The sequence below is a fragment of the Ambystoma mexicanum genome, chromosome 11 (assembly GCF_040938575.1).
Source record: "Ambystoma mexicanum isolate Mex_15411 chromosome 11, UKY_AmexF1_1, whole genome shotgun sequence".
NCBI lineage: Eukaryota > Metazoa > Chordata > Amphibia > Caudata > Ambystomatidae > Ambystoma > Ambystoma mexicanum.
Genome location: NC_090934.1, coordinates 722,850,402 through 722,878,074, shown reverse-complemented (window position 1 = coordinate 722,878,074; position 27,673 = coordinate 722,850,402). Strand labels below are relative to the sequence as shown.

At 45.1% G+C, this 27,673-nt stretch overlaps 1 protein-coding gene across 11 annotated transcripts in view; it reads right to left on the bottom strand.

Moving 5' to 3' along the window:
* Positions 1 to 27,673, bottom strand: part of PPFIBP2 (PPFIA binding protein 2) — a 1,806,653-nt gene that overhangs the window by 956,454 nt on the left and 822,526 nt on the right. The gene's annotated exons all lie outside the window — the stretch shown is intronic.

Genomic DNA, 27,673 nt, shown 5'->3' with positions numbered 1-27,673 from the left:
CAAGGGCATGAGGAGCGAATCTAGTAGGGCCATCCAGGTTTGAGTCTACCCGGTGACCCTGACTCATGACTTGTCAATGAAAGTTGCCACAGCATACTATAAGCTTAAATCCTAGTGATGTCAATGTATCCACACATGTACACAGCAATGAGACAATTGCGGGAGAAACTAAATTTATCAAGGCTCAGTTTTCTGCACTTGTCCAAACTGGAAGGCCGATTTGGAGCATGTCTTTACTACAAATGGATGACAAACTCGGAATGGTAGAAAAGAGATGAAGGAGCGTCGTACGGCTTAAAGGAGTATCTAATATTTAGCTTCAATTCTTTGAGTTTTATCATTGAGCCCAGGGACGACCACTCTGCGTACATAGGTGGGGGGAGATAAGATTGGGAGGGGGGGAGTGTATATGGAGATTGAGCGGTTCGCAAAAACAACTGATTTAGAACACGAGGCCTGGGTTTTACTCTGTTGATACACAATGGCATGTGGGCGAGGCAACGGACCGTTCCTCGAGCCTGTCTCCATTCCGAGCTCATTGTCGCTGTATATAGGTCGGGCGGCCGTGTCTTGGGTAGATGGTGTATCGCTCCTGTTGGGCACCTCACGATAGGTCCTACAGGGAACCCTAATCTTTGTTTCCATGAAAGCCCCATGGGTTGGAGTAATGGGAATATTTAAGGGCACCACAGCAGGTAAGTTAGTTTTGCTGGCCCATTTGTCCAAGGGGCCAGATAAAAAGACTTTTTCTTCTAGACCCATCTCTCTGATATATGGTTACAATCTTAGGGTTCTTGTTGACCTTCATCTCGCTTTTCACTTTGTTTCTGGCAGGTTTAGGGAGAGGGATAGGTATATTGTGGAAAGTGACCTGTTTTGAGGTATTCAACATAACTACCTTGTATCCCTTGTCTTTATTATCTTCTCTTTCCATCATTGATATTTCGTTACATAACGCATCCAGAGCATCGTCTTTGTTTTCTGCAAAGATGGTAGGACAATCGGAGTTGGGATCGGATGTTGATTGAGGGGAAGTAAGATCCTCCAATGGCGTTTCCTTTCCAAAGCTCTTTTTTACCTGTGGCTTTGCCAAAGGACTTTTGACATTTGTATTCTTTGGAATCCTGAGTTGCCACTTGCGTAGTTTTCATAGCTTCAGAATGTGAGTCTAATATGAAGTTAGCAATTTTGTCTGTAAAGGATTTCAGTTGTAATTGGTCAGATGTCTTGTCAATACAGAGGGTATACAAGCTTTCAATTTTTCCTAACAAACAGCCTATTTTTTGCATGATGATTACCACATCAGGGTCCCTATTGGGGTCTGATACGAGACTTGAACAAGTCTCTTCCAACACACTGTTCGAGATATCATCAGTATCTATCCTATTTACCAAATTGGAGATATTGGGAGTATTTGAAAGTCTGTCTGTCGTAGGATTTACATTTAAAAACAAGTTTGGACCCACAGAGTTTCGTATAAAAGATCTACACATTTTTTATCAACAAGACATTGTTATAAATGGATGAAATAGGGCTCAAGATGTGTTTATCAAATTCTTCGCAGTTGCCGCAGTCAGTGGTTTTGCAAAGAGATTTATTTTTTTACTGTAAGGCAACGTTTGTGCTTCTGTTAGAACAGGCAAGTTGCACATTTGTAATCAAAGAGGATGGTAGGGAGATTCTCCTTCGATTTACTACTTCATAGGAACCTGTAAGTAGTGGCTGTTTAAGGGTCTGGTTTAGTCCACTGCGCAGACCCGGCCGGCGTTGGCATGAGGCTTTCTCCGTAATACGGCAACAACCCATATTGCAGGGTTTCAAATGTCAGTGATCCCAAAAAAAAGAAAAAAAAAAAAGAAAAGAGGTGGGGGGGGGGGGGGCTCAAAGGCACTAAGGCCCGCAATCACCTCCCTGGTTACAGCAACGCTATGGTTTTATACTATGAAGCGTGGCTGTTAGTTGAACACCACCAGGAGGCACATTTTTTTTTGCCAGAGGAACAGATAACCAAGACGCAATGACCTCCCAAAACACTCCTAAAGTACGTGCAAAAACACTTTGCTATGCGGCGCCTCACCTTCTTACAAATATATGAGCCAAATATTCTTCCATGGAGAGGTGGTAATTGCTGGTCTACACTAGTAGTTAAGGGCTGCCTCTCCACCTCAGCAGTCCCAGCATTGTTGGGGTCGCCTCACCGCCGAAGACCGCCAAAGACTCTGCAGACTCTGCAAATGCGCCGCGTGGAGCTCGAGTTTATGGAGGCACAGGCTCCTCCTCCCAGCAACGTCAGGCATGGTAGGCAGTGTAAGCAGACTCAAGGACCTCAAAGCTCACCACCAAGGACTCTGCAGACTCCGCAAATGCTCTGCTTGGAGCTCAAGTCTATGAAGGGATAGGCTCCTCCTCCGAGCAACGTCAGGCAGGATAGGCAGTGTAAGCAGGCTCGGGGACCTCAAAGCTCACCGCCAAAGACTCTGCAAACACTTTGCTTGGAGCTAGAGTCTATGGAGGGACAGACTTTTCCTCCCAGCAATGTCAGACATCAAAGCTCACCTCCAAAGACTCTTCAGACTCTTGTTATCCTTCACTGTTGTGTGATGTCCCTTCGCACTAATTCTGTCATAGGCCCGACTCAGAAAATGCAAGTTCTATTTTCAGATTTTTTCTTCCCGATGATTGAGAAACTGGATTTGTGACTTTTATATATGCCATTAACAAAGTCAATTTTAAATGGTTAAGGTTGTTTATTCTGGAAAGTGTTGCTGGATTCGCATCTGAAACAAGAAAAGGCTGTGATGTATTGTATAAGGTCTTCCTTTCTTCTTTTTTTTTAAATTAAAATTTGTATTTGTTTCAAACTTGTAAAAACAATACATGGGAATACAAGTAGGCAACTCCATCATATCGTACCACACATGCAAAATATCTCATCCATATATGTCAATAACCTTGAAAGTCCATGTGAGCTGGGGGACGGGGGGGCATAGCCTGGTTAAACACCCACGACCAGGTTGGTTACCCGATGGCGTCTCGGTCAAACCCATGAGACTCAAACAGATGGCAACAGGCACCCATGGAGATCACACAAAGCTTACGATTCAGGAACCCTGAGAAACCCAGACCACACAAACAGATAACCAACACATTGCAACAGCATGCCAACAAGACTGTACAACATATTTAAAGAAAGCCACCCCTATAGAATAGAAAATCGAGGGTATGCTTTGTCACTGCCAATCAGTCACCCAGTATCGTCAACTCATGGCAACTTCGATGGAATGGATCTCAAAATTTTGTCAGCCCCCTCTGCCTCACAGAAAATAGATTCCATTCCCTTCCAAGACACCATGAGTTTGGCAGGTTGAAGAAGGCCCGCCTTCAACGCCACAGCTCAGAAACCTTCTTTTTTTGTCAGTCGCTGGTGAATAATCTGGAAAGAGATTAATCCTGTGCTCTTGAAATAAAGTGTTCTTCGCCGCTGCCGCCTTAAAAATTCTATGTCTGTCCCGGGAGTCACTGGGGGTCATTACGAGTATGGCGGGAGCCATGGAGCAATGAGCTCCATGGCTGCCTCCCATACCATGACCGGTGTTGTGCAATGGGGACTTACCGGTCTAATCAGACCCTGGCGGGACTGGTAAATCCCCATTGCACAAACCATTCCCCATTCCCATTTGAGCCCCCATAGGGATCAATGGGAATGGGGAGGGCGCACGTAACGGGCTAGCGAATGGCATGCCCGTTATTTGCACCCTGGTCCCTTAGCGGGACCCGTAAGGGACGTGTGGTCTGACCATTTGTCTATATAAATAGACTCCTCCACCACCTTGAGATTGAGCAGTTCAAGTGGTCATGTAGATACAAATTCTGTTGGCTCATCACCCTCCACTCCCACTGGAAGACCTATAATTTACAGCTGAGGGGGAACGCATTGCATTTTCCAGAGATTCCAGTCTGCTCTCCATTATTTTGTTACCTTTTACTGCTGACTCCATCCCACGCCTGGCTTTCTCTGCCAAGGTTAGCATTTGCTCACACTGTTGAGCCAGCTAACTGGTCCTCTGTTCCAGGGTGGCGGTCTTCGTTTCCAGCTGAGCCACCGTCTGTCAGCTTGTCAAACTTCCTCTCCAATATGGACATTGATTGCTCTATCTGACCCACCGCTACCATGGGAGGATCTTGGGGTGTGGGCTTTTCCAAACTGTGTTGCCCACCACGGGGTGCAAAAAAAATCAGTGTTGTCCATGTTGAGTTTCTTCTTTGACTTTCCAGATGCCATGTCCCCATATTACTGCCTCTGTCATAATTCTGCAATTATGCTCCACTGAATGAAGAGCCCTCACCTCTCTGTCACAACTCAAGATAATTCGTAAGTACTCATCATGACAGAAGGCCTCTACCAGTATGCCCTTGGGGTGTTCCAAAGCGAATTGAGGCATCTCTTCCTATGCATGGGTGTCCCCCTTTGACAAGAGCACCTCCCGCGGGCAGCATATGGAGCACAGTCAGTTATCCCCACTTGTGGTCAAAGGGCAGGCTCTGCTCCTAGTTCAGCTACACTGCACCCCAGCACTGCGACATACCACGCTCTCCCGGGATCGGGCACTGTCCACATGTGTTGTGTGCTTTTCCTGGCTGTGGCGGCAAGGACGCACTGATCACAGACTTCTTTGTCCCTGCTAGGGCTGCACGGCTCCTTAGCATCACACAGAGTGTGCCTTCTTGTGAGCGTCCCAACCCTCGCCCTCAGACTGGGAAAAAGGATTCACGTCGGGGCAGTGGAGTAACTTTGCTGAAAAAGTTGGAGGGGACGTGATATCTGAAAAAAAGGTGCCCCAGCCAAATAAACCGGGACAAAATGGTGTGCCATGAAAGTTGGGGAGGACAAACACCCCTGTCCCACCCTAAAATTACGCCCATGCGTCAGGGCACCACGGCGGCGATACTTTTGCTGTCCCCCCGATTCGATAGGCACCCATCCAAGTTGCACCCACACCGCTCCTGTCACCTCACCCTTTAGCCACTCTTGGTCACCTATGTCATGTCAGCGTTCTCAGCTCTGGGCAACACTCATCATTCGGTTGCTTCGGTTGCTTCGGCTGCCGCCACACAACAGGATACACAGTGTGCTGAGCGACCGTTCCTGTAACTCAGAGCCGCAGCTCCGCTTTCAACCGGGCCTAGCATCACGTCCTGGAGCTTCACTTTGGCACTGCCATCTTGTCCGGGGACATAAGTGCCACCGCCCCTTCCTTTCTTCTTATACTTTCCTCAGATCATTTCTCAAGAACGACATCACAATTGCTGATCCATCGCATCCAACTCCAAACCACCTTTTCTGTATACCACAATAATTTGTGGCAGAAATGTTTCTTCCTCAAAATCAGCATAACCCTCAAACCAGGGTTTCACAAATATTCTGAGATATGCCCAATCTTCCCCAAATTGCATACTGATGACTCAAATGTGATAGATATGCTTATTTGATTTTCCATGTATCAGTTACATTTTCCAGTGCATTATTCTCGAAGTTAGGCACTTTACAAACATTTGTACGTCCATTTCTTCCACAAATCTTGCTTGGAAGAAGGGCATTATGTAGATCTACCCATTCTTGGATATGGACTACAAAGTGTAGGTGAGATTGTCTTTTGAGACTGCTAGACTAGAGTCTTCAGCATTAAAAAAGCCGGCTGGTCACGTGACCAGGCCCTGCCACTCAGTTGCTCCACCTGCCTCTAGTTTGCATGCCTTCCAAGTCTCAACTTAAGGACTTTAGGTCAGCTCCAGGCAGACAGCATTGAGTAGGCTACTGGTCACGGGACCAGGCCCTGCCACTCAGTTGCACCGCCCACCACCTATTTAATCAGTCCTTCTTAGATGTCCTCATCACCAGCATCCTCAACAAAGGCCGTGCAAAGACAAAGACCTCACCTGTTTGGGCCTGATAGGGCCAAGAGCCGGACCCTCAGTCCTGCATTTGACCTACAAACTAATCGCTACTACTGCTACTCACCAAAAGACATCAACGTGTCTCCTCTCTCCACAGCCCATCCCCACTCTCACTGGGGTTCGAATGGCCAAGTGTCCTGGGCATCCCCGGCAGCTACCATAGCGAACCTCATCAATAATGCCCTTGCCCCATTCAACACCTACGGACCACATGCACACACCCTTTTATGTTGAAAAATGTTCGCTCACTCATGCTGTAGAGATCGCTGACCTCATCTCGTACAACAACCTTGATGCCCTGTTCATCACTGAAACATGGTTTACCCCATTGTCCCCATATGTTTTTGATGTCGTCCTACTGCAAGCTACTGCATCAAACTTGCCAATCAGCCAGGAAGGGCAGGAGGGAACGTGGGACTCATCCACAGTAGCGATTGGCCATGCTCCATCATCCGTTCTCCCAGAACAAGTTTATTTTAATCACTCGCCTGCTGGTTCCCTCTTTCGCACAAGGAATCCATCACCTTCCACGTCATCTACAGACCACCTCACAGGAGTGACTCTTTCATTGCAGACATCTCCAACTTACCCTCCTCTGCCAAATTAGCACATTCTAGTAATGTCTTACTTGGTGATTTTAACAACCCAGAGTCACATGCTGACAGTCACACTAGAAGCATGCTTTTTGCACTGACCGCTTCCATGGACCTTAAGCAAATTGTGCTCTACATCATCCCCCTGCATCATCTGTGCAGACCCTATCCCACTTGACTGGTCAACTATGGCTCACAAAGGTCAGACTAAACACCCCTCACTCAATGCCACTAATTCAAAAACATCCCAGTCAATGAGCTAGAATCAAACTTTGCAGACTTTCCCACAGAGGGAATGCCTGGGGCCTCTTGAATTTATTCAGAAACTCTGCTTTGAAACTGGTTCTAGTCATGCCCCCACCCTAAAATCCATCCGTGCTAAGACCAAACCATCCTTTTCATAGTACCCACCCTAGCTAGCCTCCAACAATTGCTCAATCAGAGCCCTACAGAAATGGTGGCACAAAAACCATAACTCAGGAGACCTCACCAACCTCAAATCTTTGTGCACAAACCGTAGGATTCTGATTACCGAGGCTAACGCTGCTTACTACTCTTCCACCATTGCAACAGCCTCTAACAGGAGCAAAGCCCTTTTGAAGTAGTAAATCATTGTACCAAACCCTTACCCAACCCCGAGGTACCAGCAACTCAGGAAAAATGCGACCTTATCAGTACATTTTTTATTGAAATAAATAGACAAAATCTGAGAGACCATCGAAACAACCTCTCGCAGCATTAGCATCCCCTGCATCCAGGCATGCACACTATCCCTCTGCACTGAATTCTCTCATCACTTTCCCCTGGATCTCCTAAAAATGATTGCTTCCCTAAAACCTACTTCTTAGTCTGACGATATAATTCCGGCCTCCATCATTAAACAACTGATTGGCCTGGTGCTCAATGCGCTCCTCAGCATCATCAATGCTTTCCCTACAGAAGGATCCTTCCCCGACACCCTGAAGACTTGTCTCATACGACCTCTTATGAAAAAAAGAAAAATATATCCAGATGGCCAGGCCAACTACAAGCCCATTACAAACCTCCCATTTATTACAAAACTTCGGATAAAGTAGAGAGTACACAACTACTCGCCACAGTCGAACAACACCACCTCCTAAATGACTATCAGTCAGGGTTCCACCCAAAGCGTAGCATCGAGACAGCCACCATACAGGTTGTGGATGATGGTTTCCGAAACCAGGATAAGGGCGATTCATGCCTCCTCGTCCTCCTTGACCTCTCGGCTGCATTCAACAATGCCAACCACAGCATCTTTCTCTCCCTCAGTGCTTATAGGATGGGATTCACTGGCACTGTCCAGAATTCGGTTATCTCCTACCTCCCAGGCAGACACCAGGCTGTCCAGATTAACTTGTTGCGCTCTAACCAACTCCAGGTCTCCTACGGAGTCCCCCAAGGCTCATCCTCTCACCAATCCCTTTCAAACTGTACATGGATTCTCTGGGCACTTTCCCCAAAGATATAGCCATCCAACAATATGCAGATGATACACAGTTGTACATGAGAGTAAATCGCACACAGGACATCATTCGTATTCGGGGTTGTCTAGCCGTCATCCAGTCCTGCATGTCCACTGTCTATCTCAAACTAAACCCATCAAAGACTGAATACGTCCTCATTGGTCTGCCAGCTAAAAATGGCTCAATGATATGTGACTAGGACGATTTGATCCATAACTCTCAGACTCAGCAAAATCCCTAGGCTTCACCATTGACAGCAATCTGTCCTTCCAGAAATACAAAGGCAAGGCAGCCCAAATAGCCTGGCTCAGAAACTCTACCCTTCAAAGAATCAAACCCGATTCCTGCCACAGGACTTCTGTACTGTAGTGCAGGCCCTGGTGGTCTTGCACATCGATGAGGGAAATGCTCTGCTAACAGGGCTCCCAGCTGCTCAGTTGCCTAAAAGCAGTCCACCATGCTTCAGCATGTCTTATTACAGGTGCACAGAAATGTGACCGAATTACCCCCTTCCTACACAAAACTACATTGGCTTCCATTCCAAGCCAGGATACTGTTCAAGACTGCATGCACATCTACAAAGCAGTCACGAGCAGCAAACCAGCATACCTGGTGGCTAAGCTCCACATATCTAGTGGCACACGCTCCTTGCACAGCAAATCGACCAACCGGCTTGAATCACAACTCGCCCACAAAGAGACGATCCACAAACAATCCTTCTCTTGTCATGCACCTACCCTCTGGAACTCTATCCCGGTGTCGGCTCGGAATGCTCCTACAATTCTCCAATTTCATAAATCTCTCAAAACATGTCTCTTTCAGCAACACCTGACCAAGGCCGAATTCCAATGGATGCACATACTGACGCACAGCCCTCACAGTATTGCCCTACTGTTAAAAGATGCCAGCCCAAATGCCGGCTACCCGCACTCTGTTCAGCGCCCCTCTACTCTCAAGCTACGTCCATGCATTAGACAGTAAAATAAAAATAAAATATTATATCTGCAATAGCTCCTACTCGTACCTCCTTTTCTACATTCATCAACTGATACAAAATACAACTACATGGTCTCATGCTTAATCTGAAATTGCACAACCACAAAATACCAGCCCTGAAGCTTTGTACCGGCTTCTCATGAGAAAAAGTATTCACTGCAGACCAGTCTCTACAAGACTGGCCTGCAGAGCACCTTTCAGACCACATGAACCTTAAATTATTGACCTCTAAAAACAAAAATGTCACTTAATTAGTCAACACTCCTGGAGGTATCTTACTGTGTAATTTTCTTCCACCTGATAAAAAGCAAGGAAAGATTTTCACAATTCAGGACACAATTAAAGACTCAACTTTTGCAATGAGCTTTCCGATTAGAATGACTGTCAAACATGGCAGAAGTATTTCACTTGGTGCAACTCAGATAACAGGACTTTGTTAGATTGAGTGTGAATTACGCTGCTGCCTTCTGACTGCTCCTGGCCTAATCCTCTATGATCTTGTCCTATTTACCATACACCCCATCAATGCCCTTATCCACCATTCTAAGCACACGTTTAAACCCAAATGCTCTTCTTGCACTTGCACCCTTTGCCTTAAACTGATCTTAATACACAAAGACCTGTGAATGCTCAGACTACAGTGCCCCTCTTTTCTATTGTTTCTCCATCTCCCACGGTCCCCTGCCCAGCCCCTCGAGGGGCACCAAGAAGTTGCTCTGTTTTGTATTGTACAAATAAATGAAACTACATGCACCCTGTTTTATAGTTTCTGCAATGTTACTTTCAGTTCAACCCAACCACCTTATCCCCGGCGTTGTCCTATTGTTTCAGCATTACCAATAACCTTGACACATGGGGCGAAAGTCTGGATGACCCCATACTCTAGGCATCCTCTAGTACATTCATTTTTTCAGAGAGGGAAAGTGCATTCTTTATATTTACAATGTTTCTTTGCAACTGGCAAGATTTCTGTTCTATAGTCAATGATGGGAACAATTTATTTCTTCAATTTCTTCCAACACAGATAAAGGATTATAGCAAAAACGCAATTTCTGCAAGTTTGAGCAGGGTCATTAAACATTTTTGTATTTTACCTACAAATAGTGATTATAATCTAGTGTCACATACATTTGGTTTGTGTGGTATACACGTTAAACACTTTAATCTGCCCGACTACTGAGACATTTTGAATGGCCTTAAATGGTGGCTCTGGTTTGCTATTGCTAAAGAGCATCCAGTCGCCATCTATGTCACTGCTCTACCGGTTTGAAGTCACATCATCTATTGACCGCCTCAAACAATGAAGGTGTATGTGAATTTGCCGGCAGCATAACGGCACTGTCAAAAATACTGTTTGTCAGCATTCCCCTCTTCCCCCAGAGGGATTCTGGCTCCCGTTCTCCCCCTGTATGCTACCGCCCAATAAACCCCTGTATTATTGAGAGGCAATGCTGCCACTGGCGTTTGTGCTGGAAGCGTTCTTTTCTTGGCAACGTCAGGTGACATCAACTTCAAAAGGCTACACATCTCAGGGCTCACCGGCACCTCCCAGAGCACCATGAAGTGATCATTATGATGAGGTACACCAGGGTATACCTACCCAATACTCATTTCCATCTCCCTCAATCAAGAGGTGACCACTGCACTGGACAAGACGGAGCCCGCCACTGAATTCCCTCACCCAATGGATCCTGTTGCAGCTGCACCGAATACACCATGTTGGCCCCTCCCAAAACATCCTACATATGTAGAAGGCTTAAAACACCACATTCTTGTAGCTGCAGGCTTCAAGGTGTTCTGACATGCAAACTCATTAGCTGAAGTGTCGTAGGAGGTTGAGTCAGGGAGCGAACTAAAATTTGAGGTGAATGTCTTTGGTAGCTCTATTCCTCTATTTCCGCAAACATTCAAAGTTTTTCCAAATTGAGGTGCTGATATCTGGGGAACATTATTTTCCTCCAAATTGAGTTGCTGATATCTGGGGAAATTAATATATTCCGTCCTTAAAAATGCAGGCTTTCTTAGTGCACAGGAACTGGCATATTTGCACATTTGTATGGTCATGCCACCAACACCCCAGAACTCGTTTTAAACAAGGGGCAATGAAAGAGCCAGACCTTTTTAAGGAAACCCTGTGCCTCATCCTTACCCATGTCCTTGTAAAGCAGACCAGTTGTAGGGGACCACAGTAGTCCTTGCCATGGAGCCAGAGGTGGCAAACCCAAAGGCCCACATTGTCACTGCTGTCCGATGCAGTACTGCAGCAGTATGATCTGGCCAGCTGCGATATTAGATGGTCAGTTGCGGCCAGGTCGAAATTAAGTGCTAGCGGTTTATGGGTTTACGTCTTGGTGTTATTGTGGATAGGAGATGTAATCTTCCTGAGAACATGGGAGTTTGTTATTCAGTGACCAGGGTAGTGTAGACCTGGGCCAGGTAATAAACCCAGTGCAAGGGGTGCTAAAGGGCAGAAATGGTTTATGGGTTCAATCAGGTTTTAGGGAAATGACCAGGATGTGGCCAGACGCCATGCCAGCTGAAATGGTAATCATAATAGATTAGCATGTAATAATAGATACCAGGTACACCATCAAGTCTGGGTGGATACAATGTTTATCATTGGTTCAAAGGAAACTTGTTTATTTCTCTACCTCCTCAAATTGATGAGTATTCTTGTAAAGTCATGTGCATCACGCACGGGGTTTAAGAGGTCCCCGACCAGATGGAACTTGAAATAAATTAGGATTGTTGTAGGTGAATATATAACCATGTAATGATGTCACGGCGACTATGGAAAGATCCCCAAAAGGGGTGTGCTATAAATATGAGCTAATGCAAATGTATATTGAAGAGGATGGTGGTTAAGTGAATGTATCCAGTGAGAACGTAGGAACTTAGGGGGATTAGATTTCCTTGTACAGGGTTAGCGAATCATGTTTGGGGGGATGACTTTGTAACAAAATATGCGAGAGTGTGTTAAATGTTGCAACAATGTATACAAAATGTAACTCTTGTATGATTCGAGGAGAATCAGGTTAGTTTGGTCTCTAAGGAGTCATCTAGCCCCTGCCGAACATTTGTATACAGTAAACGTGAAACGTGCACTCACTTCTTAAGAGGTGGGCCTATTTTGAGTAAGGAGATTGGAGGTCCACCCCCACACCATGAAGGTAACCACCAGCCGCTGAGCTTTAGGCTGACTCGCACTTACTCCAGGAACCTGAAGTGGAGTACCTGCACCCCCATTGGCTTGTACTGTACCAAAAGCCATCAAGAACTTGAAGGCTTGTGCACCATCACATATGTTAATACAACATTTTCTTTTAGTGCAACAACAGTAAAAAGACCCATGTTGTTAGAAATTGCATATACATATAGTTGTAATCTTAAACAAAGGAGGTAAGTGGCAGCTTGCCTTCCAATATGAAATGCAGCGCATATCCCCATCTTTGCTTTTCAAATATTGAATGGCTTTAGGCAAAATATTCTGTTAGAGATCATGTTTCCAAAGAATGCAGTCATGATATGACATACATGCACATGTTCTATTTGCACAGCTGCACAACTCCCCAGGATACACCGAAAGAAAAATCTGGGTATAAACAAAAATAAATGGTGATGCAATTCTATTATATGCACCATCTGTTCCCAGGTACTCTGCCCACGCATAGTCCCTGCATTACATGGTATGCTGCAATGTCAGTACCTTGCCTTTGTGGCCATTCTCACATGAACCAACATGACAGTGCTTACACAGCTATGCAGACAAACACTTGGTGCCCTTGGAATGCACAATAAGAAGCTCTTCCACGTGAGTATTTTCTTTTTCTTTTTCTTTAAAGATTCCATAAATAATCTAGGAGAGAAAAGTCACATACACATAGAATGAGCGGCACCATCTAGTCTTTTACTGCTCAGGCGGACCCTGTGCCATGCATCCAAAGAGCCAACAGGCAGAAAAGGAAATAAAACTGCAGCTCCCTTTGTAGAGTGAAGGTCTCACACACGCACACGCACGCGCGCACGCACAAAGCAATGTTCTGTAGAGTGTAGGAGACTTCTTGCTGAGAATTGTGCAACAATGCAGCCTTTCTATTATCTCTGAAAAGCCCTATCATGTAACTGGCTCATCCATCATCTTCTGTCCTGTGACCATTTGATCCACTTCAATATGGACTTCATCAATTACCCTCTACAGAGACAGCACTACCACAAATGTTCAACTTCCTCACCATTGCCCATCACAACCGCCTCACTAGTATCCTTGTTTTCCATCACCCTCTTCATCTCACCTTGTTATGTCTACTTGGCACATTGGGATTCACTGATGCAAGTATAAACTGGTTCTCTTTTCACCTTATAAATGCTACTTTTCCATCTCCTGGTGCTATTTTCACTTCCAGTTCCTACCATTCCCAGGAGGTTTCGCACATGAATCAGTCTGGGGCCCACCTTTACCATCTTCATTGGCAACATAATTTCCTCATTCAATTACTTAGATCATATCTTTACAAGACTACATGCAGAAAGTTGTCTCCCAGTCATCCTTCAGCCCTCTCCTCCAATGGAAAATCACACTCCGTCACAGCAATCCAGCATGAGATGGCCTTCTGATCACTCAGGTTGAACTGCTCACAGACTGACGTAATATAATTGCCAGCAACCACTGTCCCCAGAACTCTGAATTGAGGAAAGGCAAAGTCGAAGGCTCACACTCCTCCCTCCGAGCTCCACCAGGAACACTGCATACAATTAGAATCCACAGTCAGGCTGATTACTTTCATACCCTCAACGTATGTTTGAAATACCATCGTACCTTTACAAAAAATATATCGTGTTTAAATAAATGATGAAAAACATGGCTTCTTACAGAAACTATAGCTTCATTAGGCTAACTCACTTTTTATTACTAGCTTTCAAGACTACATGTATATCTGCCTTGAGCTGATGTTCCTTTGCCCTTTAAAAAACACACTGTAATTTTGTCACAGCCACAAAGTTCAACCTTCTGCACAGTCACAAGAGCCAGACAGACAGATGTACCTTTTTTTTTTTACAGTGGAATCTATGATTTCCACGCTGCCGATGGCTAAGCAGGGCAAAAGCAGTAGTCTCCAGGTCCATACCATGCTGTCAGTCTTCAACCACACCGAACACAAGCTGAGTTTGTGAAGTGTTTATTTCATATAGAATGAAAGACACTCCTGCTCCAACAGCTCCACTAACAGTCACTCACATCGCAGCAGAGCTCTTCTTAAGCCATGCACAAAACCTAGAATGTGAACAGGTTCTCCTGGAAACAGGATACACAAGTCATTACACACCCAGCATGAGTGTACTAAACCATCTGGAGTGGATGTAAACACACCATGTTACGCATAGCTGTAAATACACCCATAGCAGTTACATCCATGTTAAAATGTAAACAACTAACCCCTGCATTACTCTTCCCTCCCACCCTTTTGGCAGATTACTTTACTCTTCCACCCATTCACCAGTCATGCCCCAAGAAAGATACCCATCCACTAAACACTCATCAACAACAAACCTTCTGCAAAATGCAGGACAATCCTTAATCTGCTCACCCTTGTCTGCAAGTAAGTGCAAGAGACCTCAACTCGTTAATACGCCAAGAACCCCTCTGATGCTATCCCAACATGTCCCCTACACTCTCCAAACCACGAATGCATTTTTATCCATAAGCTGCACTGCACCGTTTGCAAATTCAGACCTTCTGAACTACACTCGCCTTCACACCAAAACACCCTCTCAAATAAGCTGAGCGGAATCCTCCCTGCTAACATGTAAGGCCTCTCTGGCAACTTGTCCCTTCAGTCTTGAGGGCACACACGCCTGGCCCAGCACGGTCACAGTCTTAGCACCTGAGCCCAGACCTTCATATCTTATTATGGCAGTATAGTTAAGGTTATATGGAACGTTTCATAACGAAATGCAAAAATGCTTTCCATGAACACTTGTTCCTACCAGCAGGGGTGTTGCTAGGTCTGGAAAAGATCAGGGGCTGAGCTAATGTTGGGACTGACGGTATTCGGGGCTAGCTATAGCCTTTTGGTTGTAGTCCCTGAGATTCTACCTGGGGCTACAACCAAAAGACCCGGGGCTACAGCCCCCTAAACCCCCCCCTAGCAACGCCTCTGCCTACCATTGAAAGGTCACCACTGTTCTGGTCAAATCCGAACACCCATGGCAATATAGGTGAAGTTTTACCAACGTTTTCATGGTGAAAGATCGGGGAATAAACAGGTTTTATTCCACAGGTTTTGCGTATGGTGACTCTCATAGAGGCTGAACAAATGCACGATTTAGCCCATGGTATCTTTAACTGTCTGCTTGAATTTTTGAAATGTTATGCACATCCGTTGGCCTTAGGCTGAAGCAGTATAAAATGCAAAGCTATTTAAAAACAAAAAAATCACATCAGTCAAACAAGAGATATAAATATTTTTTTGCCCTTGTAAAGGGCATATTTCAAAACATGTTGAGTATGTCAGACGGGCTAAAAGAAATGGATTTTATATTGCTCACCACAAAGAAATATGTGCACATGGTGAACTCATCATGCAAATACAAGTACAAAGAGAAACCGCATTAACTTTATACCTGACAACACTGAAAAGCTCCCGCAAACACAGCACAACCAACAGAGAAGAAAACGACATGACGTTTATACCACTCAACGTACAAACCTCCACTGAAGAACTAGCATGGAACTTGAGGGCCATAGGGAAGTAAGGTGTCCACTGTAGAATGCATAATACCATCCTCAGTATCGAACACACACACACATCTCTCTAAACCCCAACCGCAACCTACCATTTAAAAAAAAGAAAAACAACATGGACACAGTCTCAAAGAAGATGTATTGCCAGTATGTTCAATAGCGCAGGGCAACAGAAAATAAATAATATCCCGTTGAATACACAATACATTTAGAACAAAAAAAGGCTTATTGCAACACATAAAATGTTGTGGTAAAAAATTGAGTTAGTCTGTTAAATTAACCCCATAAGTGTCATTGTGTAGTATTCTCATGTATTCTCATGTCATTGTATTATCTGTAAATCACCTTGGCTCCCCGCCTGCGCATGAATTAGAATGTTTGTAAGAATGAGAGTGAGTAGAGTGTTCGCGAGAGGACCGTTAGTCAGAGATGAGTGGATGGTGAGAGACGTAGTGCGGGGCGCCGGCTTACATTCATAGTAAATAAAGAAAGCTATTACTCTCTTCGAGTCGAGCATACTTCATTTGGCAACAAGGATGCCGGCGTCCTGAGAACCCACGGGGAGAAGAGGAGTTGAGAGCAGTCGCTCCGAGCCGGTACGCAGCGTTGCGTAGGTTCATGCTGAGTTTGGCCCAGTGGAGAAAGTGAGAGCAGAGGATCCGAGCCAGGGTGTAGCTTCGCGTTGGTTTGTGCAGGTGTTCCGGGTCTGCGGCTGGACCACAGGGGAGAGCGGATGCTCCGAACTGGCGCGTAACATCGCGTTGGTTTGTGCAGGAGTCCGGGAGTCCGTGTTTATCTGTTCTTTACCGTTCCGGGAAGTCGGATGGAGCTACGCCTGACACCCCATTATTGGGGGTTAGAGAAAAGGACCCGCCAGGAAGTCTCAGGTCACGTGACCTGCCTAATCTGGACCCTGACGAAATGAGGAGGAGACAGTGATCCCTTCATCTTTGTCACAGTACTTATAGACAGAGATTTGACACCCTGCATTTGGTGATATCCAGCAAGAGAATTACATGCTGGTGTAGCACAGGAAGTGTTTTGCATAAACACCTATTACACAATTGTTAAGAAGAGATCATTAAACCCACAGAGCCATGTAAAGCATTAACATCCAACCACTGGCAAGTTTCCTTCCAGCGCCAGGCCAACCTGTGGTTTTATGGCCAGAATGGAAAGAATTCTGGTTGAACTATATTCAAGCAGTTGAACATGAAGAACTCACATCTCGGAAGAATAAGTTATTGTTACATGCATTGGGATTGCAAGGGCAAAGAAAGTACAGGGAACTGCCAGAATTGACTGTAGATGAAGCTGATGAGCACGATAAGGCCATAAGACAATTGGATAAGTATTATGCTTCAGAAACTAATGTAGCCATAAACATACAAATTCTATACACGGGTACAAAAGGAACATGAAAGCATTGAGGAATATGTTTCTGCATTAAGGGTATTATCACAAACTTGTCAATTTGGCAATGGCATCACCCTTGATGAGTTGATCAGATCATTATCCACTCGAAGGACAACTTAGTACAAGACAGATTGTGGATGGTTGGCAATCCATCCCTACCGGAAACCATAGCGATTGCTAAACGTGTATAACACAGACAATTGTGCTCGAAGGAGATGAAGAGCAAGAAAGAAGAGGTTGTACAAAGTATGCAGAAACATAGTAGCAAGGAGATACAGGAGAAAGAAACAGAAGAACAAGGTCAAGTTAACGTACTACGACCTAAAGACAGAGGTGGAACAAATGTTAGAAACAAAGATAAGGTTGAAGTCAACGCAGGAAGAAGTAACAAAATGAAGAGCTTTGAGCAAAGAGGGAGTTCATATAGAGGAAAGAATTTTGTGAAAAATGAACCAAGAGTTCAATATGATCAGAGATTTCAGAATACCCAACAGAGAGAAGGAGACAGATGCTATAATTGTGGCAGAGTTGGTCATTATGCCTATGCAAAACAGTGCCCAGCATTGAGGCAAAAATGTGGAAATTGTGGTATAAGAGGTAATTTCACGGTCACGTGTAGAAGGAGGAAGAAAGTCTCTGCCATTATGGAAGAAGAGGAAGAATCGGAGGAAGAGAGGGTGTTCCTGATACATGAGCCACCAGATGGAGAATTTAAATGCCCGAGCTGTGAAGTATTCATTGATAAATGGAAACTGAAGGTGAAGGTGGACAGTTGTTCACCTTGGACAATTATTACTAAGAGAACATGGAAGAATTTAGTGGCACGTGGTCTCAAGAGTAAGATGGAAGAGTCAGACATACCAAATCCTGGTGGATTTGAAGGATCTAAGATCAAGATGCTTGGATGGTTTTCGTGTATTGTTCAGTTAAAAGACAGATGGTCTCAGGTGAAGGTGTACGTAGCAGAAAAAGGTGTGAATGTACTGGTTGGAGAGATCAAGCTGGACTGAGAATCAGGTTGGATCCATGTAATGAAGAGCAAATTCTGGTTGTAAACAGGAGTCAAGCGCATGAAAGTAAAAATCCTAAAGAAAAGAAAGAAGGCAAATTGAAATTAGGTTTGCTTAAAAATGTTGCGCACAGGATTCGTCTCAAGAAGGGTGCGGTGCCTGTTAAACACACGAAATCCAGACCAATTCCTTTTGCCATTGCTGACAAGGTTGAGCAAGAACTTGCATTATTGGAGTCTGAAGGAGTTGTAGAGAAAATTGAGTCATCTGAATGGGTGAGCCCCATAGTGGTTGCATTAAAAAAATGGCAAACTTAGAATTTGCGTAGACCTAAGAGACGTCAACAAAAACATCATAACTGACATTTTCCCTCTTCCTATCATATCTGAAATGTTGAATCGCATTGATAATGCTGATGTGTTTTCTACTTTGGATCTTTCGAGCGCTTATCATCAGATTTCTTTGACAGAAGATTGTAGAGACATTACGGCATTTATTACGCCACATGGGCTTTATAGATATAAACGTATGCCGCTTGGGTTAGCGTCTGCGGCAGCAGTATTTCAGAGAGTTATGATGCATGTGCTGAAGGGTTTAAGCGGAACGCTTGTATATCAGGATGATATAATTGTATTTGGTAAGGGATCTAAAGAACATGATGGGAGATTGAAAGAAGTGTTGAGGAGATTGGAAGAAGTTGGGTTAAAAATTGAGAAAAGCAAATGTAAATTTGGAATGGAAGAAGTGGAGTATTTAGGGCATACCGTGAATGGTAAGGGTCATAAGCCTAAAAGAGATGCATGAGAGCAATCAAGGAGTCGCCTAATCCGAACAACAAAGACAAATTAAGATCGTTTTTGGGGTTATGCGAATATTACAACAAGTTTGTAAACAATTTTGCGAGTGTAACAGAACCATTGAGAAGGTTGTTAAAAAAGGATGCAACATTTACATGGAGTGATGAATGTAGTGAGGCGGTTGAATGCATAAAAGGAGGAATGTGTAACTCTTTGGAATTGGGAGGATTTGAGTTTGGGAGGTTGAATAAGATCATGGTGGATGCTAGTGGGAATGGTTTAGGAGCAGTTTTAACACAGATAAATGAGGATGCTAATGAGAAGCTAATCAGTCATACTTCTAGAGCTATTTCAGAAACAGAGAGCAGATATTCTGTGATTAAAAAATAATTGTTGGCTTGTTCATGGGCGGTGAATTACTATAGGAAATATTTGTGGGGAAACAAATTTATAATTCAAACGGACCACAAACCTTTAATTGAAGTTCTTACAGTGAGAGGAAGGTGTAAAGCTTCGCCGAGATTAGCCAGACTTAGTCTAAAACTACAGGACTACAATTCTTCGGTGAAATATGTGCCAGGGAAAAGGAATATTGTTGCTGATTATTTATCTAGATTACCATTAAAGACTGGTGAGACAAGTGTGGATTTAGATGAAGAAATGGTGGCGGTAATTTTTGAGGTTATGCCCAAGGAGATGTGGATTAAGGAATTGGGTAAAGATGATGAATTGCAAGAGATAAGGAGATACACAGTCAGGGTGGCCTGAGAAAAGGGCAATCAGCGAAGGTTGTAGGAGATTTTGGGAAGTTAAAGATGAATTGTCCATGGAGGATGGATTTTTAGTGAGGGGAGACAAATTGATTCCCCCACGCAAGTTTTGGAGTGAGCTTATTGAGAAGGCACACCAGGGCCATCCTGGTATCACTGGCACGAAGAACAATGTGCGTTTGAAATACTGGTGGCCAGGTATGGATCTTATGATCGAGAGGTTTATTAGGAATTGTTGGCCATGTCAGAACAGTGACAAGAGCTGCAGGATTGTCAAGTCTAAGCCAATTAGCATTGGCAAAGGTGATGCACCATGGGAGATGGTAGGAATTGATATTATTGGACCATATGTGAGGTTGGTTGGGGAGAATAAGTTCCTGATAGTTCTGGTTGATTACTACTCAGGGTGGGTGGAAGTCAAGGCGGTGAGTAAAATTGATACAAATGAGGTAATAAAATTCATTATGCAGATCTGCAGAAGGGAAGGATTTCCCAAAATAATAATGAGTGATAATGGAGCTGAGTTCAGAAGTAGAGAGAAATGAGAGAATTTGCCAAGACATCAGGAATTGAATGGAGATTTTCGTCGTTATATCACCCACAAACCAATGGGTTAGTGGAGAGATATAACCGTGTAATTGTAGAGGCAGTGGAGTTGGCTTTGAGTAACAACATGCCGGTAGACAAAGTTCTTAAGGAGAGGGTATGGAGCACTAGGATGTCTGTTAAAAGAGGAATGGAGGTCTCTCCTTTTGAATTAATGAGGGGAAGAGCTCCAAATACTTTACTAAATCCTGAATGGGTTAATCGTAGGAGAAGTGTAAGTACTGGGTTACAAAATTCTGACGAAAATATAGATATGTGTAGTATGTCTCCAGAAAAGTTTAAGTTGAGAATATTACCAGGAGATTTTGTGCGAATCAAGTTTGGACGAAATGTTAGGAAGGGTGACTCTAAATACAGCAGTCCTGTGAAGGTGATACAAGTGTTCAGGCGAGCGGTTAGAGTTGCGGGAGGAACGGTATGGAATATAGACAGGGTTAGTAAATGGATGTGGAAGAGTAAGAATGAAAGAGATAAGTTAAATTTGAGAGAAGAGCGATTGATTTATTTGGAGATGTTCATATTCAATATGGATTTGAGAATGTGAATGTGAATGGTGATGTGGTGAGACAAGTTGAAGATGCTAGCACTCAACAAGGTGATGTGGCTTTTGAAAATAGGAGTGTGCGTAGTTCTAGAGAAAAGAGGTTACCGTTTTGGTCCAGAGATTATGTCATGCAGAGTTAAGTAATTTCCTTACATAAGGGTGGTTTGTTTAAGAAGTTTCAAAATTGTTTATGGCTTTGTGCACTTTGCACAAAAGTGTTATGTTTGAAGTGTTTGACTTTATGTACTTTGCATAGATGTGTTAAATTTAGAAAGTTATATATTTTCTCCTGATCAATATTGTAAGGGGGGATGATGTAGTATTCTCATGTATTCTCATGTAAATCACCTTGGCTCCCCGCCTGCGTGTGAATTAGAATGTTTGTAAGAATGTTGGGAGAGTGAGTAGAGTGTTCGCGAGAGGACCGTTAGTGAGAGATGAGTGGATGTGAGAGACGTAGTGCGGGGCACCGGCTTACATTCATAGTAAATAAAGAAAGTTATTACTCTCTTCGAGTCGAGCATACTTCACATTGATGTAGGTGTTGTCGAGGCAGAACATAAAGATCTGCACTTCATCTGTGAAAAAACTTTAAGGTATATCTAAAAATAAAGTGATTTTACAAGGAAAGCAGTCTGTATAAACTTAAAACACACCTATTGAGAAAGCAAAAAAATCCCCCCTACTAAGAAAAACAACAACTTTGAACTTAAAACATCTAGAAAATTAAATATAATAGACACTCGCATCATCGCGGACAAAGCTGTTGTGTCATAATTCACTGGTGAAAAAGAGGGGTAACAGCTGAAGCTGATCCAGGCATCAATTAAGGAAGACATTACCCTGAAACACACACCAACGAAAAGCAGAAACATTAAACCTAGTCAACATCACATAATTTACCTATAAGAAAAGAGAACACCATACACTTGTTAAGACAGTTCCTACCTTCAAAACTACATAATGTAATATATAAATGACACAAACAAATCTAAAATCGTGATGCTGGACAAAAGACATAGAACGTGATTGGCCACCACGGGGCGTGGAGATGAGCTAGCAGTTCTGCCTGCCTCCTCTTAAACGGGCCTGCTCTAGGTCTTGAGCCCCCCCTCAGAGAGCCCAACACTACCAGTACCAGGGCATCCCCTGCCCACCCCCACCCCTGTGTGTGCCATATAAAACTTTCCCCTGAACTTCGAGGACATATCTTTCCCAAGTTACGACCATCAGAGTCAGCCCGAAGAGGAGACCCGCTCCCGATCCAGCTGCGGGCTTCACAAGCTTCCCACCAGAGCCCTGGCCTCAAAGAAGGCCCATCATGAGGAGCCACGGTAGGCGTGGAGCAGCCAAAAAAAACACCTCTCGGCTATGGGCGAGCTGGAGGAGAACTAGCCGAGACCAGCAGTGAAGAGATGAGGCGCTGGGGACAGATGTGGGGTGCCATGGCCCCCCTGGCTGGACATGGAACACGAGGTGTCCTCTGGCGCCGAGGAGGGCGGGCACCCGGAGGAGTGGTGGTTGGAGTGACCACGGGCCCCCACCTGACTGAAGTGGAGGAGCCCCCTTGCAACGCCCCCAAGGGCAAGAGCCATCTGCAGGATCCCATTGGATATGAGATGCATTGAGTCACTTGAGATTTTTAAGAAAAAAGTTGAAGACTCACCTTTTTCATTAATCTGATTTTAATCTTTTATTGATGCTTTTAGTCTCTCTTTCTGATACTTAATTATGCATTCTTAGCTGCTTGTTTGTTATGTGTTGTTGAAGTCTTGTAGCGCCCTCACGCGTTAGGGTCCATAGCCGCGTTATACAAATGCTATAAAGTAAAGTAAAAAGGAGGTCTATGGTGGCTGGCAGGTCCAGCCTTGCGGTGCGGGGAAGAGGAGGACCCCCCCCCACCGAGGCCCCCGGGGGTGGAGACAGGGGAAAAGAAGGAAGGGAACAGGGAGAGAGGAGGTGAGAGGCGAGTGAGGAGAGGTGGAAAGAGAAGGAAAGAGTAACAAGAAAGGGCCCCAGAGCCCCCCTGCAAGCCCCTCCCACTTCCAGGAGGAGGAAGACCGCCCTGTCATGAGGTCCACTGGAAAGGACATAGACTGTGCCCTCTGACCTTTTCAGTCCACCCATCGCCCACACCAGGGTTAAGCAGGAGACCCTGCCCATACCTGAGGAGTCCTGGTGAGCGGAACCACCCTCCCTGCTGCTGCAGCCTTCTCCCGGAAACAACACTGAGTGCTGGTGGAACGCAGTGCTCTGGGGAGTGCCGGCTGAGGATCGCCCCCTTGGGCCCCCTCCCCACGCACCACCAATAGCGCAACAACCTAAATTCAGCCACAGGGAGGTCTGTGTGTCCCTCTCCGATCACAAGGAGCCCTTGACCCCAGAGATTATTTACCCGCCTGGGAATCAGAGTCCTCGTCTTGTGCGGGTGTCCAGTTGCCCTGGTACGACCGGCCTCCTGACCTTAGAATCTTGGGGAGCCCTCCAACCATGAGTTGGTCATTGGCACTTCAAAAGTTCCACTACGAATCAGGACCCAGACAACCTCAAGGGCCAACACCCTCTTTGCCATCACCAAGCATGGATGACTCCCAATCCCTGAGGAAGGACATGGCAGCCCTGCTCAAGGAAATAAGGGGCTTCAGATCGGACATTGGCAAGAGGCTTGACAGGCTTGATAAGAAGGTAGATAACGTGGACGATAGAATCCAGGGCCTGGAGGCAAACCAATCCTGCATCGACAAACTGGAGACCCCATTCAACATTATAATCACCACTAAACTGGAAAGGAGGGCGGACGATGCGACCTGAGGTTCTTCGGCTTTCCGCAAAGGGAGGGAGAAACGCAAGGTGATATAATTAAAGCCATCAACAAAGTCATCAGGAAAGTCTTAAATGACAATACCACCGAACCCACCATCGACAAGAGCACACAGAGCAGGAGGGGGCGTCTGTGGGCTAGAGGTCAGTGCTGGCTAAATTTCATTATTATCCGGAAAAAGCAAAAATACTGGACATTGCGAGAAAGAGTGCTGGTGGCCTGGGTGTCCTCTCAAATTTCGATATACCAGGACCTGTCATCCTTCACCCTATCTCGCAGGAGACTCTGCACCCCCTGACCAAATGGTTCACAACAAAGGGGATGCAATACAGATGGGGTTCCCCTTCTCTCTCACCTTTGAGTTTGAGGAGTACAAATATAACCTGGTCACCGAGGACGACATCAACAGAGTGACGCATGAAGTGCTCGGAGAAGCCGACCCGGTGGCTGCCCTGAAGGATTGCAGAGTATGGCCTCAAAAAGCAAGGTTTCCATAGACAGTTGCCAGGATAAAGGGCTTCGCAAATTCAAGAAGCTGAATCCAGCATTCCCCCCACAAACCTGAGAGGGCGAGGTTACACATTGGCAGCACTATGGAGAAATTTGGTGTTCTTTCTAAATAATGGGAGACGAGCTATTGCTCAACAAGTTCATATAATCTGTGTGCCGTATTGATCATACAAGAGTGGGGCTTTCCGAAGGGGGCTCAGTGGTAGTATTGTGGTTGTACAGAGGCCGCGGGTGGGGGTACAAATGGTGGTCTGGCCCATCGATATCCAAGATGTCGCCAGGAGTCCAGATGCTGTGGATGGGGAGAGGTGGGAATTTCGGGGGGCGGAGTTTCTTAAAAGGAGTTCACCATGGTTATCTGCTTGTTAATGACCAATCTACAGAAGGTTGGGACCTTATTAGTTAAGAATGTTAGATTTACGACACCAGTTCTCATGTCAGGAGATCCTGAAAAGTGGTTGGCATTTGGTTCAAACTTCCACCCGGGTGGCTAATGCGTTTTGCTCATTGGCACTGGGCTCTTTGAATGTCAGAGGTTTAAAGTACCCAAGCAAGAGGTCCCTAACAATACATGAATTTCACTGATCGAAATTAGACATCATGTTTCTGCAGGAGAAACACTGGCAGAGAGGGAAGGAACCTGCCCTTCAAGCCAAAACTATAGGGGGGTCTTTTACGCATCCAACCAGTAAAAAAAAGGGGGTTGCAATAGGGGAGGATAATTAGCTAAATTATTTCCCGAAGGCGGAATCTAAGGCCCTCAGCGGTCAATACATAATGGTCAAGGGGGAGGTGAAAGGCAACATGATTACCCTGGTCTCAGTATACTGTCCAAACGACGGGCAAGACCGGTTCTGGGTCTCAATGAAGTGCAAAATCCAATCATTCATTGAAGGGTCCTTGATTAAAGGGGGAGCCTTTAACATGGTCCTTGACACAGATACAGATAGGAAAAAGGCGACCACACAGGCAACTACCAGTGTGCAGTACAAAAAGGCCCTCGGCTTTCAACAAACCAATTCAGACCTGGGGGTGGTGGACTCTCTTTCCCAATTGAAGGGGCGGCACACCCAATACACTTACTACTCGAAAGTGCACAACATATTCTCGAGGATGGACTACCTCCTCAATGAGAACCCTCCAAAAAGTGTTGGAGTCAACCACAGAGTCCATCCCGTGGTCGGTCCAAGATATGGTTAGAGTCAGAATGGGGGAATGGTTCTCAGAAAAACACAACACTAAATGGACCTGCAACAACCTCTTGTTAAAAGACAATGAACTGGCCCAGATACTGCTGGAATCGATTTAGGAGTTTTTCCACTTTAATGACAATGGCGAGATGGGGGCTCCTGCATTATGGGAGGCTTTTAAGGCAACTATTCGAGGAGTCCTGATGGGAATGGGAGCCAAAAAAGAGAGAGCAGAGCAGGAATTGTCACTTAGTGGCAAAATAGATAAACTACAGCTGGGGGAGGGGAAACAGGTCCCAGATGCTTCCTGGAGATCTGGAGAAACTCCAGAAATACAGAGCTGAATTGAAGGCCCTACTGATCCACCAAACAGAGTGTGAACTGGCATTTCTCAAACAAAAATACTTGAACAATGGAGAACAAGCTGATACAATTCTGGCTTGGAGGCTAAGGGAGCAAAGAAAATCTATAATGGTAGGCGCAATACAACCAGCAAGAGGAGAAAAACTCCTAAACGATGCCCAAATAGCAGACGAATTTCGTAAATACTACAAAACCCTTTATACGTCAGAATTCACTGAAGAAGGTTCCATGATTGACCAATTCCTTAATTCCCTCCCCATCCCAAGACTTTCCTCAGACAAAGTATCCGAGTTGGAAGCCCCATTCACCATGGAGGAGGTCCTTGATACCATCGATAAATTGAAGGGGGGGCATGGTGCCCGGGGAAGATGGCTTCACGGTTAGATTCTTTAAAACCTTCTGCTCTACTCTCCCGCTTCATGACAAAACTGTTCAATAACACTCTGGTATCAGACACCCTCCCGAGATCCATGCTTTCAGCCCTCATAGTCGTGATCCCAAAGGAAGGCAAAGACCTTTTCCGATGCCAACCCTACCACCCTATCTCGTTTCTGAACACAGACGTAAAGATCATGGCGAAAGTCCTAGCCAATAGACTCCACTACGTAATGTTGCCCCTGATCCACGGGGATCAAGTGGGGTTTATCCCAGGCTTTCAGGTATCTGACAATATAAGAACATCTATCAACTTAATGTATGAGGCACAAAACAAGGTGATAAATGCTTACTTGGTTTTGATAGATTCCGAGAAGGCCTTTGATCGGGTAGAATGGAGCTATATGGGGAAGGTCCTGCAAAAGATGGGGTTTGGTAGCAACTTTTGGCAATGGATCTCAGCGCTTTACAACAATCCGGTACTAGGGTGGCTGTCATTGGTATTACATCTACCCAGTTCCCTCTGACTACAGGAACTAGGCAGAGCTGTCCCATCTCCCCCATGATATATGCCCTCACAATGGAGCCCCTGGCCATTGCAATAAGGAACAACCAGAATATTGCAGGAATCCATTGTGGTATCTTAGATTTTATGCTCTCTTTGTTTGCAGACGACATCCTGTGTTACCTGAAGGATGTAGAGAAGTCCCTACCTGAACTGCTTGTCCAAATAAAGTGGGTTGGTCGGCTTTCAGGCCTGAAAATAAACGTACCCAAGTCTAGCATAATGGCCATTGGAGCCATTGACTCCACAACTAGAGATAAGAGATCCAAGGATGAGAATTGAGAACACAGGAATTAAAATTTGCAGGGATCTCACAATGCTAGCAGAGTACAACTTTACGCCACTGTTGGAAAATAATAAATAATACCTAACTCACTGGGCCCCCTAACCCTCTCTTGGTTTCGGGAGGATGGTCTTCGTCAAGATGAATGTACTCCCACGACTACTGTACCTATTTACTGCCCTCCGACTCACCTCCCTGAACCCTTCATTGCCAAACTCAAGACTATGATAAGAAAATGTATATGGAGGGGAAGAGGCCTAAAATTAAAATGACAAGCCTAACCCTGCCAAGAGATCACAGTGGCTTTGGGCTCCCTGACTTCTTGCTGTGCTACAAAGCCGCCCAACTCTGAGTCATGTTAGAACACCTTACAGATGAACTGGGCACATACTGGACATACAAGTTGTACCTAACCACCCACCCAAAGAAAGTCGGAGACCTACTGTGGTCCCCAACTAAAGCCATCCCGACCACGTTAGGAAGAATCCAACACTTGCTATTTTGTGGGCTCTATGGAAAAAACACAATAGAAATAACCTCCTCTCTTCCTGCCCCCCGAGTTCGGTGTGGGGGCCCCCGCTGCAGGTTAGTGGGAGGGGCTTTCGCCATTCACAAAAATGGTCCGACAGTGGTCTAGAGAGAGCAGGTCAACT